The sequence below is a fragment of the Palaemon carinicauda genome, chromosome 26 (assembly GCF_036898095.1).
Source record: "Palaemon carinicauda isolate YSFRI2023 chromosome 26, ASM3689809v2, whole genome shotgun sequence".
Taxonomy (NCBI): Eukaryota; Metazoa; Arthropoda; class Malacostraca; order Decapoda; family Palaemonidae; genus Palaemon; species Palaemon carinicauda.
The window spans coordinates 97,460,240-97,472,599 of NC_090750.1; the positions used below are offsets into that span (position 1 = coordinate 97,460,240).

Sequence of the window (12,360 nt, forward strand, 5' to 3'; positions counted from 1 at the left end):
ACACTCGACTGGTTCGTGAACTGCTTTATCCCGCAAGTGAAGCTGTACCTCGCGGAGAATGGGCTGCCCTTTAAGGTCCTCCTCTTGATGGACAATGCAGGAGGACATGCAACGGATCTCCATTATGATGGGGTCCAAGTGGAGTTCCTGCCCCCAACACCACTTCCCTCATACAACCAATGGATCAGGGGGTCACTCAGGCCTTCAAGGCCCTCTACACGAGGTCCACGATGGAGGGCCTCCTCTCCTCCATCAACGAAGGCGACGAGGACTTCAGCCTCAAGAAATATTGGCGAGAATATGCCATTGCAACGTGCATGGGCAGCATTCAAAAAGCTCTTAATGTGATGGAAGAGCAAACACTGAATGCAAGTTGGAGAAAATTGTGGCCAGACGTTGTTCATGACTATGAGGAATTTACACCAGACGAAGTTCACCACTTCACCGTAGATAAGGCTGTGAGGCTGGCATGGTTAGTAACCAACGAAGGTTTCTCTGACATGACGACGGAAGATGTCAATTCACTGATCGAGTGCCACTTGGAGCCCCTAACTGACGAGAACCTTGTCGAAATGACAAGATCAGCAAGTGAGGAAGAAGAAGAGTCAGCCGACATCGGCGACGATGACGAAGCTGAAGAACGTGGCCTTACCTTGGACAACCTGCAAGAGCTCTGCAACAAGGCACGGGCTCTGCAACAAAGGGCGCAGGAAATCGACAATAATATGGTCAGAGCCATCGAATTTAGTAATTGTATTGACGGTGTAATGGCGTTGTACAAGAGCATCTTTGCTCAGATGAAAAACGTCAACAACTTCCCATCACGATGTTCCTAGTGCACCGAAAACCTTCTGCAGAGGCATCAGATACTACTCCTGCTGCCTCTCCGGCTTCCCACAGAGCCACTACGCCGCCTCCTGCAGTTTCTCCAGCTCTATCGGAAGCTGTCGTTGAAGATCCACCACCGCTATCAACTGACGATGAGGCGTCACCTGAGAGGCAGTAAAGCTCTCATTAACCTGTGCAGTAAATCATCTTCATCTTCTTCACCTCCATCATACTGCACAGGTGTTTCATCGTCATTTATCAAGATCATTGTCATATATCAAGATCATCGTCATTGTTAGAGGTGAGTTACGTATCTTGTTATAAGAATAAAAGAGTTCTAAAAACATATATACAGTACTGTATATAAATGTACACTATTTATATCTACATATGTATGTACATGTACACTTACACTCTATATCATTTATACATTATTTATGTATAAATGTAAATGTACATACAGTATATATCATGTTTTAAATACTGTATTTATATTACAGTATTTATACGGTATAGTACTTTATTTTATGTACAGTATATAATTTATATTACCAATATTTTTTTTACATGATTCTTTAATGTTCTGATGATAACATATGTATTTATAGGGTTAATATACACTTATTGTTATTATATTTACATGTGCATGTACACAAAAAAGTTTACGTATTCCAAAAATAGGGAGGGAACCTACTTCGCCGTTTTACACCTATCGCGGACGGTTCTGGTCCCCATTAACTGCGATATGTGAGGGATTACCGTCTTACGGCTGGCAAATTACATAACCTCCCGAGTTCCAAACTCACATGTTATACTTGTTATACTTAAAAAATATCCGAGCTCTGAGAGATTAAGCAATTCCCAGACGGCAATATATAAACACACTGAATATCCAAATGTCTCTTACATACTCTCAAAATAAAACTAGGTAATTATTTATTAAGAACGATTAAAAAACAACCTCTTATTTTGGTTTTAGTCAGGGATTATGAGCAAGAACTATAAGAAATATGGATGATCGAAATAATACACACTTCACAAAAATAAATATATTCTATAAAAATTTATAACATCAATAGAAAAAATTATCACCAAAATGAATCACTCAAAATATTAAATCTGAATAAAACCTTAGACTAAGACAAGAAAATACTACTAAATGAAAATTGTTTCACTGGAAATTAATATATAAAAATACTTAATCTTGATAATTATTGACAATAGCTAACATTTTAACACTGATGATTAAATCCTTAAAGAAATTTACATGAAAGTAAATGATACACTTACGTGTTTTAGCTCACACGAGGTTTCCGAACAGATAAGCAGAATAAATACACTTCACTGTTTTAGCCCAAACTCACAGGGCCACTTACAAAAAAACTTATATTGAAAAAGTATTTATACTAATACAATACACTTGAAATATTATTCAATGGCTTTATCAACGTTTCAACAAACTACACACGATATATGTTGGATAGAAATCATTAATCACTTTTGACTGGGCATACATTTGACGCACTTGAGAGGAGAGGGCTGACGTACTTTGGCTCCTTCAAAGGGATAGGCTGGATGTCTTCTGCTAGTTACGACTTCCTAGGAGCACACATATATATATATATATATATATATATATATATATATATATATATATATATATATATTGTAAGATGTAAGATGAGGCTGCTTGCAGCGCCTAAGCGCCGCCCACATAAGTGACGTCATTGTCCACGTCACGGGCTATGTATTCCCTTCCGCTGTGTATCAGTTGCAATGAAGATACGAAACCATGCTGACTCCTTTTTTTATCCTGCCCAGTTTAAGATCCAACATGGTGCGGGGAATGAAAATAAAAAAGGACCTACAGTAATAACCATGGCACAGCATGGCACCACCGTCGAGACGACCCTCGTTTGCATCCCCTAGGGACAGGATTGCAAGGACAGGAACCTCTGGAACCGGCGTCAGGATATCACCGGCTTCCATGCTGCAGGCTCACCACGTGTTACAAACCCAGCAACAAGCCATCCAGAATCTTCAGACCGAGATAACAGCGTTGTCACTCCAGGGTACCAATGTTCCCAACCAAGGATCCCTTCGTCTGCAGCTCCGGAAAAGTGCGAGGCTGAGGTGTCCACTGCAGCCATCAGGTCTAGGAGACGGTCAATGGAGTGTTGGTTGCAACTCTGTAAGTTGAAGCCTAACGAGGCAGTTCATCATATAAGGCTGCATTGTGTTCCGATATTGCAACGTACCCTCGATTCTAGGTATACTGACGCCAAGTGGAGTGCCCTGTCTACTGAAGGGGCATTCAATGCGGTTAAGAAAATGGTAGTGAAAGCTTCTAACCAAGCGGTGCAGTCGCTCGAGTTTTTTTATTTGCCCCAAGAGCCTAGCGAGTCCTTCAATGATTATTTTATCAGTGTACCCAAAAGGCTACTGATTGTGCATTCACAAGTCCTAATTGCAATCATGATTTATCTGGATATATGCTTTTGCGCAAGCTCATGGTAGGCCTATAAAGTGCTCAAAAGGCAAGTGTTTCAATCATGCAATAATATCCGTGATATCGATTCCCTCAGAGTCATGTGCAGTGCATTTGAGGCCACCCGTGACGATGTCCTTCGTAATAGGGCATGGCTTAGCAGCTCCCCTAGAGCAGCTGCTGTCGGTGGGTTAGAGGAGGAACACGAAGTGGAGGTGGCAGCCGCCCTTGCTAATTGTTACAGGAGTACCTCTGTAAAAGTACAATCGCGTCCTTGTGGTAATCGTGGCACTCGTCATACCCCTAGGTATTCCTCATGTCCCGCAAGAAAAATGACATGTTAAGGGTGCGGTAAAACCGATCACCTGAAGAAGTGTTGCAGAGGGCAGAGTGCCAGGAATAACGTTAGTGGTCTGGCAGCGGAGTCGGACATAGCGGGTGCAGTGATTGCAGTTGTCGTGGCGGCAGAGGCAAGGTTGCGGAATGGGCCGTCCCGACAACCCACTATTCATGTCGACGTATGCCTGGCTAACTTGGGAGAGTGGTCCTGTGTCCGAGCGGTGCCGGACACTGGTGCCCAGGTTTGTGTTGCGGGACCCGCTATTCTTGCGACGTTGAACATAAAACCAGCTAAGCTGAGGTTAAAGGGAGGATTGCGAGACTTCGCCAACCTGCATCTGAAGTGTTTAGGGTCGACCTTTTGCACCATAGAATACAAGGAGAGGCATACAACTCAGGAAGTATACTTTGTAAAGTCCTCCACTGATTCTTATTTATCACTGGATGCTTGCAAGAAACTTGGTCTTGTGCCAGAAACGTTTCCTAACCACGCCCCCTCCACGGACTCTGCCCCCACAGCAGCAAGTGCAACCCTTACATTAGCTGAAGCAACCGATCAACCTGTGAGACCGTCGGCCATTCCGTTTCCCCCTAGTGAGGAGAATATTACCGAATTATAAAACTGGTTGTTAGCCCATTTTTCAAGTACGACTTTCAACACAGAGAGAGAACCCCTCCCGGTAATGGATGGGGAACACCACCGTATCCACTTATTACCTGACACAGTTCCTTACGCCTGCCACACACCTTGGTCAGTACCTAAGCATTGGGAAAAGGAGGTGAAAGCCCAGTTGGAGGAGGACGTCAAGAGAGGTGTCTTACAAAGAGCTCCCCCTGGAGAGCCCACAGAATGGTGTTCACATATGGTGGTCGTGGCCAAGAAAACGGGGCAACCAAGACGTACGGTCGACTGCCAAAAACTCAATGCAAGTTGCAGAAGGGAGACACACCATACCCCTACGCCCTTCGATATGGTATCCAGCATTCCCATTTGCTCATACAAGACTGTGGCTGATGCCTATTGGGGATTTCACCAGGTAGAACTGGACAAGGAAAGCATACCCCTAACCCCATTCATCACACCTTGGGTCAGGTACCAATACCGAAGGACACCAATGGTACATTGTTCTGCCTCCGACGCATATACACGCCATTTCAATGATGCCATTGAAGAAGTACCCAGGAAGTTTAAGTGTGTGGACGACACACTTCTGTGTGATTCGAGCGTGGAAAGCGCCTTTGGCATGTGTACGACTTCCTCGCAGTCTGTGCATACAAAGGCATCACTTTGGAACTAGAAATATTCAAGTTCTGCAAGAGAGAAGTGGAATTCGTTGGATTTGATGTTGGTTGGGACTCCTACAAGCCTTCAGAAGATTATCTATCTGCCATCAAAAGTTTTTCTATGCCCGAAAAGCCCACAATATCCGACATCAGATCATGGTATGGTTTTGTCAATCAGCTGGCCCCCTTCCTGACAACAGCACCCATCATGACTCACTTTAGAGACCTGCTGAAGAAGCCATCGGGCAAACAGGTCTATTGGGATAAGCACCTTCAGGAAAAGTTTCGTCAAGTGCAAGACATCGTCTGCAAGTTGGCCAAGGACGGCCTCACCTACTACGATAAGCTGCGGCCGACTGTTGCAGTCACTGACTGGAGTAAGGAGGGGGTGGGCTTCATCATCCTCCAAGAATATTGCAGTTGTACCTCCGTCGAAACCCCCTTCTGTTAAAGGTGTCTGGTTTCAGTTCCAGTTCCATCAGAATAGATGCTCACCAGAACGTCAGCCGGGCAAGCCCAACCCCCCACTGTGGTGCCCTACCATAGCAGTAGCCTCCCCAGTAAACAGCTTAAACTCACGGCCCTGGGCGGGGATCGATCACTTGCCACGCGAATGCGAGGCAAACACGTTACCACTGTACTAGCCAGGAGATGGTTGGAGAATAGCGCTTTGTGGCAATCGGTTCCTCACGCCCGCTGAGTATGGGTATGCAGCTGTGGAGGGGGAAGCCCTTAAAAAAGGCACGGTTATTCTTATTGGGCTGCCCAAACTTAACCATTGTCACGGATCACCGCCCTTTACTCAAGTTACTAGGCAATAGAAGTCTCGGCGATATTACCAACCCCAGACTGTTTAGATTAAAGGAGAAAACATTATTGTATAATTTTAACGTTAAATACCTACCAGGCAAGAAAAAAACATGCTGCTGACTTCCTCTCTCATTTTCATAGCCTGAGGACAGCGCCAGATAGACAGAATACGAGCTTCAAGAGGAATTAACGATTGTTATGGTGTCAGCAATCACAGAAAACCTACAGGAGCAGTGCACTATAGACGAGAAAACTGTTGAGGCAGCCCTGGACGACCCAGCATATCAGATACTAGTCGCTCGAGTGACTGCAGGGGATTGGAACCCGAAGAAATCTCAAGAAATTGCATGTTTGAGGCCCTCCTATGACATCAGAGAACGTCTCTCTATATCTGGCAACCTGGTCACATACTGCTTCAATGACAACTGCATCAGCCTTGTCATTCCCGAAGGGCACCGCCATCAGATAGCCACCAACCTCCATGCTGGACATCAAGGCCTAGATACAATGTTGAGGAGAACAAGACCTTCAGTCTATTGGCCGGGCATCGAGGGTGACCTCCAGCACCATCCTTCACGATGTACATTGTGCGACGCCCACGCACAATCACTTCCTGCCGAAGTCATGAAAATGACCCCTGCGCCAGAGTATCCATTCCAACAGACTGTCATAGACCTGTTTCAGCTCGAAGGACACATGTATATGGCATACTGTGACAGGCTTACAGGCTGGCTAGAAATAGCCCACTTCCCCAATGGCACCTCGTCTGCAAAGGTCATGACAAAACTAAGGCATTACTTCACTCAATGGGGAGCACCCGAACAATTGTCTACCGACGGCGGCACCAACCTGGTGAGTGAAGAGCTGATGACCTTCTACAGGAGATGGAGAGTTGACATACGCCTATCATCATCCCACTATCCGCAATCAAATGGGAGAGCCGAGGCCGCAGTTAAGTCCACGAAAAGGATACTTAGAACAAGTATCAGCGGGACGGGAAGCCTCGATAACAACAAGGTATCATTGGCCATGCTACAATACCTGAACACGCCCTTAAGGGGTATAAATAAATCTCCGGCACAATTAGCAACTGGGAGACAGTTACGGGATGGTGTACCGACTGCAAAACTCAACTATAAGATAGACCAACACTGGAGAAAATCCATTAGAAAAAGAGAACTTCAAGTAGCAGAGAAAAATGAGAAGACAATTGAAAGCGGCAGCGACAGGAGGCTAACGCCCTTACAGCCAGGTACGCACGTTAGGGTTCAGAACCAGATGACCAAGGCCTGGGACAGGCTGGGAATCATAGTCGAGCAACGACCTCATAGACAGTAAATCGTGAGACTAGATGGTAATGGGCGTCCGTCGATAAGGAACAGAAGACACATCAAGGTCACTGAACTGCCCGTAAATGAGACAAGAAGAGCCACTCCTACCAACGACAAAGTGGGTCATGAGCCTAAGTTTCCTCCATCAGCGCCAGAGGTACGGCCTCCAAGGAAGAGATGAACGATTATGTATAATTATCTCTGCTTTGATTCAGCATTTATGAAATGAAAGCAACTTTTGTTTTATTTTACTGCACTTAGACGTGCATTGATTTCATATTTACAAAATTATATTTTGTATGAGATTTTAAGTAGATTGGTGTTGCATTCACGACTCAATTTTAGTGCACATCTTGCAATGCTGATGTAATTATTGACTTGAGGTTATGCTGATGCTGTTGATGTTGCTCTCTCTCTCTCTCTCTCTCTCTCTCTCTCTCTCTCTCTCTTTCTCTCTCTCTCTCTCTCTCTTTCTCTCTCTCTCTCTCTCTCTCCTCTCTCTCTCTCCTCTCTCTCTCTCTCTCTCTCTCTCTCTCTCTCTCATATTAATGTTACCATTAATTATTACATTATGATTTACCTTACATGTCTGATGTTTTTCATTAAAAGAGTATAGCATTTCGTTTGTCATATCTGCTTTTGATATTGTCATTTATAAGTTTTGAAAATATTACCCTCGTAATATTTTGGGAGGGAGATGTAAGATGAGGCTGCTTGCAGCGCCTAAGTGCCACCCACATAAGTGACGTCATTGTCCACGTCACGGGCTATGTATTTCCTTCCGCTGTGTTTCAGTTGCAATGAAGATACGAAACCACGCTGACTATCCTTTCTTGATCCTGCTTAGTTTAAGATCCAACATATATATATATATATATATATATATATATATATATATATATATATATATATACATATATATATATGTATATATGTATATATATATATATATATATATATATATATATATATATTGATTTAAAACTTCTACATAATTCTAAATAGATTAATCTCGTGGCTTGGGGCAGCCTCTAGCAGCACCAAAGTTGCCAACATAGCATTTTGAACAGGAGAGCAAACCTTGCTTGGGAGGTAATGCTATCTTAGCTAGCTCCACCCACCTACCTCCTCGAAACAATAAAAAACAGATAAAACACTCTGGGGTTTTCAAGAACATGGAAATAAAAACATGATGTAATATCTCGTAAACATGGCGTAAGCCCTCGTGTTAATACCTCGCATGGTTCGTACAGCATACCTAAAGGAGATTACATATGACTTCGTAACAAAATATGTGAAAAAAAAAGTTAATTCTTGAAAATAACGTAAATTTACACATACTGACTTGAATGAAAAATACAATTAAATGAACAACTACAGTCTTACATAATTTACATACATTTACTTCAACCTACAAATGAGGAACTCACCTTACGAGCTGGCTAAACATCTGTTAAATACACAAATGAAATACTTGAATAATATATTTACTCTATACTAGAGGACTCTGAGAAATGTAAGAAGCTATAGAGGTGCCGACATTGGTAGTGATCGCCAGCTCCTCATTGGCCCCCGTAAATTAAAACTAAAATCATACAACAGAAAGATGAATAGAATACCTAGGTTTGATACTACTAAACTTTCAGAAGAGCACAGAGAAACATTTGAAATTGAATGTAAGAATCGATTTCCAGTCTTAGAAACTTTAAGAGACAAAGAACAAACAATTAATGAAGAATGGTGTGATATTAAGAAAATAAATCAGTCAGTTGGTAGTGAAGTCTTGGGACACACAGTTACAAGGAGAAAGCCATTGATATCGAATGATACTTGGAATACTATTAAGAGGAGACAAAGACAGAAATTGATTGTTGAATGTTTTCGAGGAAGTAATGAAGTTTACAAGGTAGAGCATGCTAAGTATTCCAGTATTGACAGCAAGGTCAAAAGATAATCTAGGAATGAGTGGAGAGAATATTTAGACAGTAAAGCAGATGAGGATGGCAAAGCTATGAATTCAGGAAGTGGCTATAGTGTAAGAATTGCTCATAGGATTATTAATGATATCTCGACTGAGGCAAAGAAAAAGAAATATATACCCATTATAAAGAGAGATGGTTCTGTTACAGCAACAGAAGATGAAGAAAGGCAATGTTGGATGGAACACTTAGTGAGGTTATGAATAGGAGATATGAAGAGAATAATTTAATTGATATGCCTGAAGCTGATGAGGACCTTGATGTACCGATGAATGAATTAAGTGTGTTTGAAGTTGAAGTTATCATCAACAGACTAAAGAGATGGAAAGCCCAGGAATACGATGGAATAACAACTGAGATGATACTAGCCGAAAATGAAGTGACTTCCAGACAACTTACAAGATTATTTTGTAGAATGTGGCATGAAGAGGCAAAACCTGATAAATGGGAGTTAGGAGTGATGGTGGAAATAGTAAAAAGAGGAGACCTGACTGACTGCAATTATCACAGAGGCATTACACTTATGTCAGTTGTTATGAAAATATACATTATGCTTATTATAAAGAGACTGGAGAGAAAGATTGATGAAAATCTGAGAGATGAACAAGCAGGATTTAGAAAAGGTAGAAGTTACACTGACCAAATTTTCATTTTGAGACAAGTTGTACATCAATACGTAGAATATACAAATCCCCTTTTGATGGTATTTGTGGACTGTAAAAAAAACTTTGATAGTGTGCACCGGCCAATTTTGTGCAGAATTCTACGTTATTATGGAATTCCTCTTCAATGTGTAAATTTGATTACGTCTGTTCATGAAAATAGCAAGGGCAAATTTAATGTTAATGGAGTCTTATCAAATGAATTTCCAGTGAACAGCGGAGTACTCCAAGGGAATTTGTTGTCACCTATGTTGTTTATCCTCCGTGGATTTTGTAATGCGCAGAACAATCAGAGATGGGGGAGAAGGATTGGACTGGATTGGTGATAGGAATTTAGATCTAGAGTATGCTGATAATGCTGTCCTTGTTAGCTAAACATCAGAGAATTTGCAATGCTTGCTTACCAGAATGCATGAAATATTACACGAGGTTGGGCTCAAGATAAATAGAAGAAAAACAGAGATGTTGAGAATGGAGTATGCAATGGAAGATGAAATATCCTTGAAAGGAGAAAGGATTAGTGAGGTAGAATCATCTAAGTATTTAGGAACAATGATCTCCAAAACAAGGTCTTTAGAATTAGAGTTTAGTGAAAGATTGAAAAAAGCAAATCAGAAAATGGCTAGGTTAAGTAAAATTTGGAAAGCAAATTGCCAGAAATTACATATAAAAATCAGACTTTATATCAATTTAGTGAGATCGGTATTACTGTATGGACAAGAGTCATGGAATGACAATGAAACAATCTCCAATAGATTTAATAGATTTGAAGACAAAGCCCGTGAAAGGATATTGGGAGTTAAATGGCAGGACAGGATTAGAAATGAAACTATAAGAGATTACTCGAGTACCATGTATGAATGAGATCATGATGAGGGGTAGATGAAGATGGTTTGGGCATGCTCTTCGCACTCCCCAAGAGAGATTAGTTCATCAAACTTTCAGGTGGGCACTAGAAGAGTTGGAAGACCAAGACCTATATGGCTGAGGACTATGAAGCGTGAAGTAGGATATGATAAAGTATTGATTTAAAAGCTCAAGATATATATGACTGCCGAAATATAACTGAGGCCCTTTGCGTCAGTAGGCCTGGAAGGAGATGATGATGATGATGATGATGATGATATAAGAGTCAGCGCTGACTAGCTGTTAGTGAGAGGCATCAACCAAGAGGGGATAGTGTGAGAGGGAGTCCGTTCCAAGGATTGGTAATATGACATCAGCAACGAGAAACTTCCAGAGATATTTGATGCTTCCAAATGATAATGTGAGGTTCTCATAACCGTAGGTGGGTGTTGAAGATCCGTTGGCAGCCACTATTTTGACATCACCATATTTAGACAAACTACGTCATGTCCAGACAAGTGCCCTTGGCAGAAGAGAACGGCAAGCACCCGTGCCTACCAAAAATCTCACGCCCATACCTACATTATGTAAAAAGAAAAGATTAGAGAAAGGGGAGGCCACCACCAAAATCGATGGCCTACTTACACATCTTTTGGCCACTGAGAACCGTTCGAACATTTATTCACAGTAGCCCCGAATCTGGAGTGCGAGTAGCATAACTGCAGATGATGGGCGTCTGTAAGTGGCTGTAGAGGTCGTTACTTGTGGCGTGAGCGAGTCGTGTGTGGTGGGGGGTTTTTTCACTGTTCTGGCACATCACGGGGTGGCCATCTGAGTCCTACCGCATTCACTCTAGCTTCGGTCGTTGTCGAATAGTTGCCCTCTTCATCAAGAGAGGAGGCCTTGATGGAGGTCTTGAAGGTCATGAAGTGGCCGGTCATAGGGGCGTCAACTTTGGTCATCAGGTCCTTCATGGACAAAATATCTACATCGAGGATGGCAGCGTGTACAGGTTTGGATAAGAATCGTACCTAAAGGGCACAAAGTAGGTTCACCTCACGAAAACTGTCTATGTCATGTTGCAGGCAGCGATACTGGTCATTTCGTGTGGGCAGGTAATGCCTTTTGGTCCCATATGGTTGTTGAGAGAGTTGTAAAAGTTTAGTTATACGGGCATCTGGCAATGGTGAGTATTGCTACAGAAGGTATTTTCTTAAGGATGTCTTACTATAATAGGGTATTCCCTTGCTCGCAAAGCCAATCGGGGATTGCCAGGAAAGTGTCCTTTGGGATCGTGCAAGAACACATTCTGCTTTGGTCCTTGACTGAGTCACACACTTGATGCAAATCTGTATTTCAGCAAGCTGGGACCAGGCAAACACTTCTCCGCTGTCGAAAAGCGGCAGTTTCATAGAGTCAGCGTATGTTGAAGAGGCAGAATCTGGGGGTAGCAGTGAGGGGGCAGGCTGGATGGTGCGGATGTGCGAGCGAAGAGTTAGGTTTTAACTGTGAGGTGAGGTGAATGCAACTAAACTTTATTAAACAGACATTGAGCTCTAATACCAGGAATTAAGAGTAAGAATTTTACGAAAATTCAAACAAAATTAAACATGAGCTATCAGGCTGATACAAGTTGGTTTATTAACAGGCAAGGAAAGACCGAGTAATAGTATTAAAAAACAAAGCTGTTAAAGAGTACAAGCGTGTAAGAAACACATGCGCTACAATAGGTATAGGTAGGAGTGTAATACAAGACTAAACAACTTGAAATTATCCTGGAATTAATCAGTTTA

General features: G+C 42.3%; 1 protein-coding gene across 1 annotated transcript in view; it reads right to left on the minus strand.

The window, feature by feature from the left end:
* LOC137620081 (uncharacterized) overlaps positions 1-12,360 on the minus strand; it is a 489,014-nt gene that overhangs the window by 79,103 nt on the left and 397,551 nt on the right. The window lies entirely within an intron of this gene.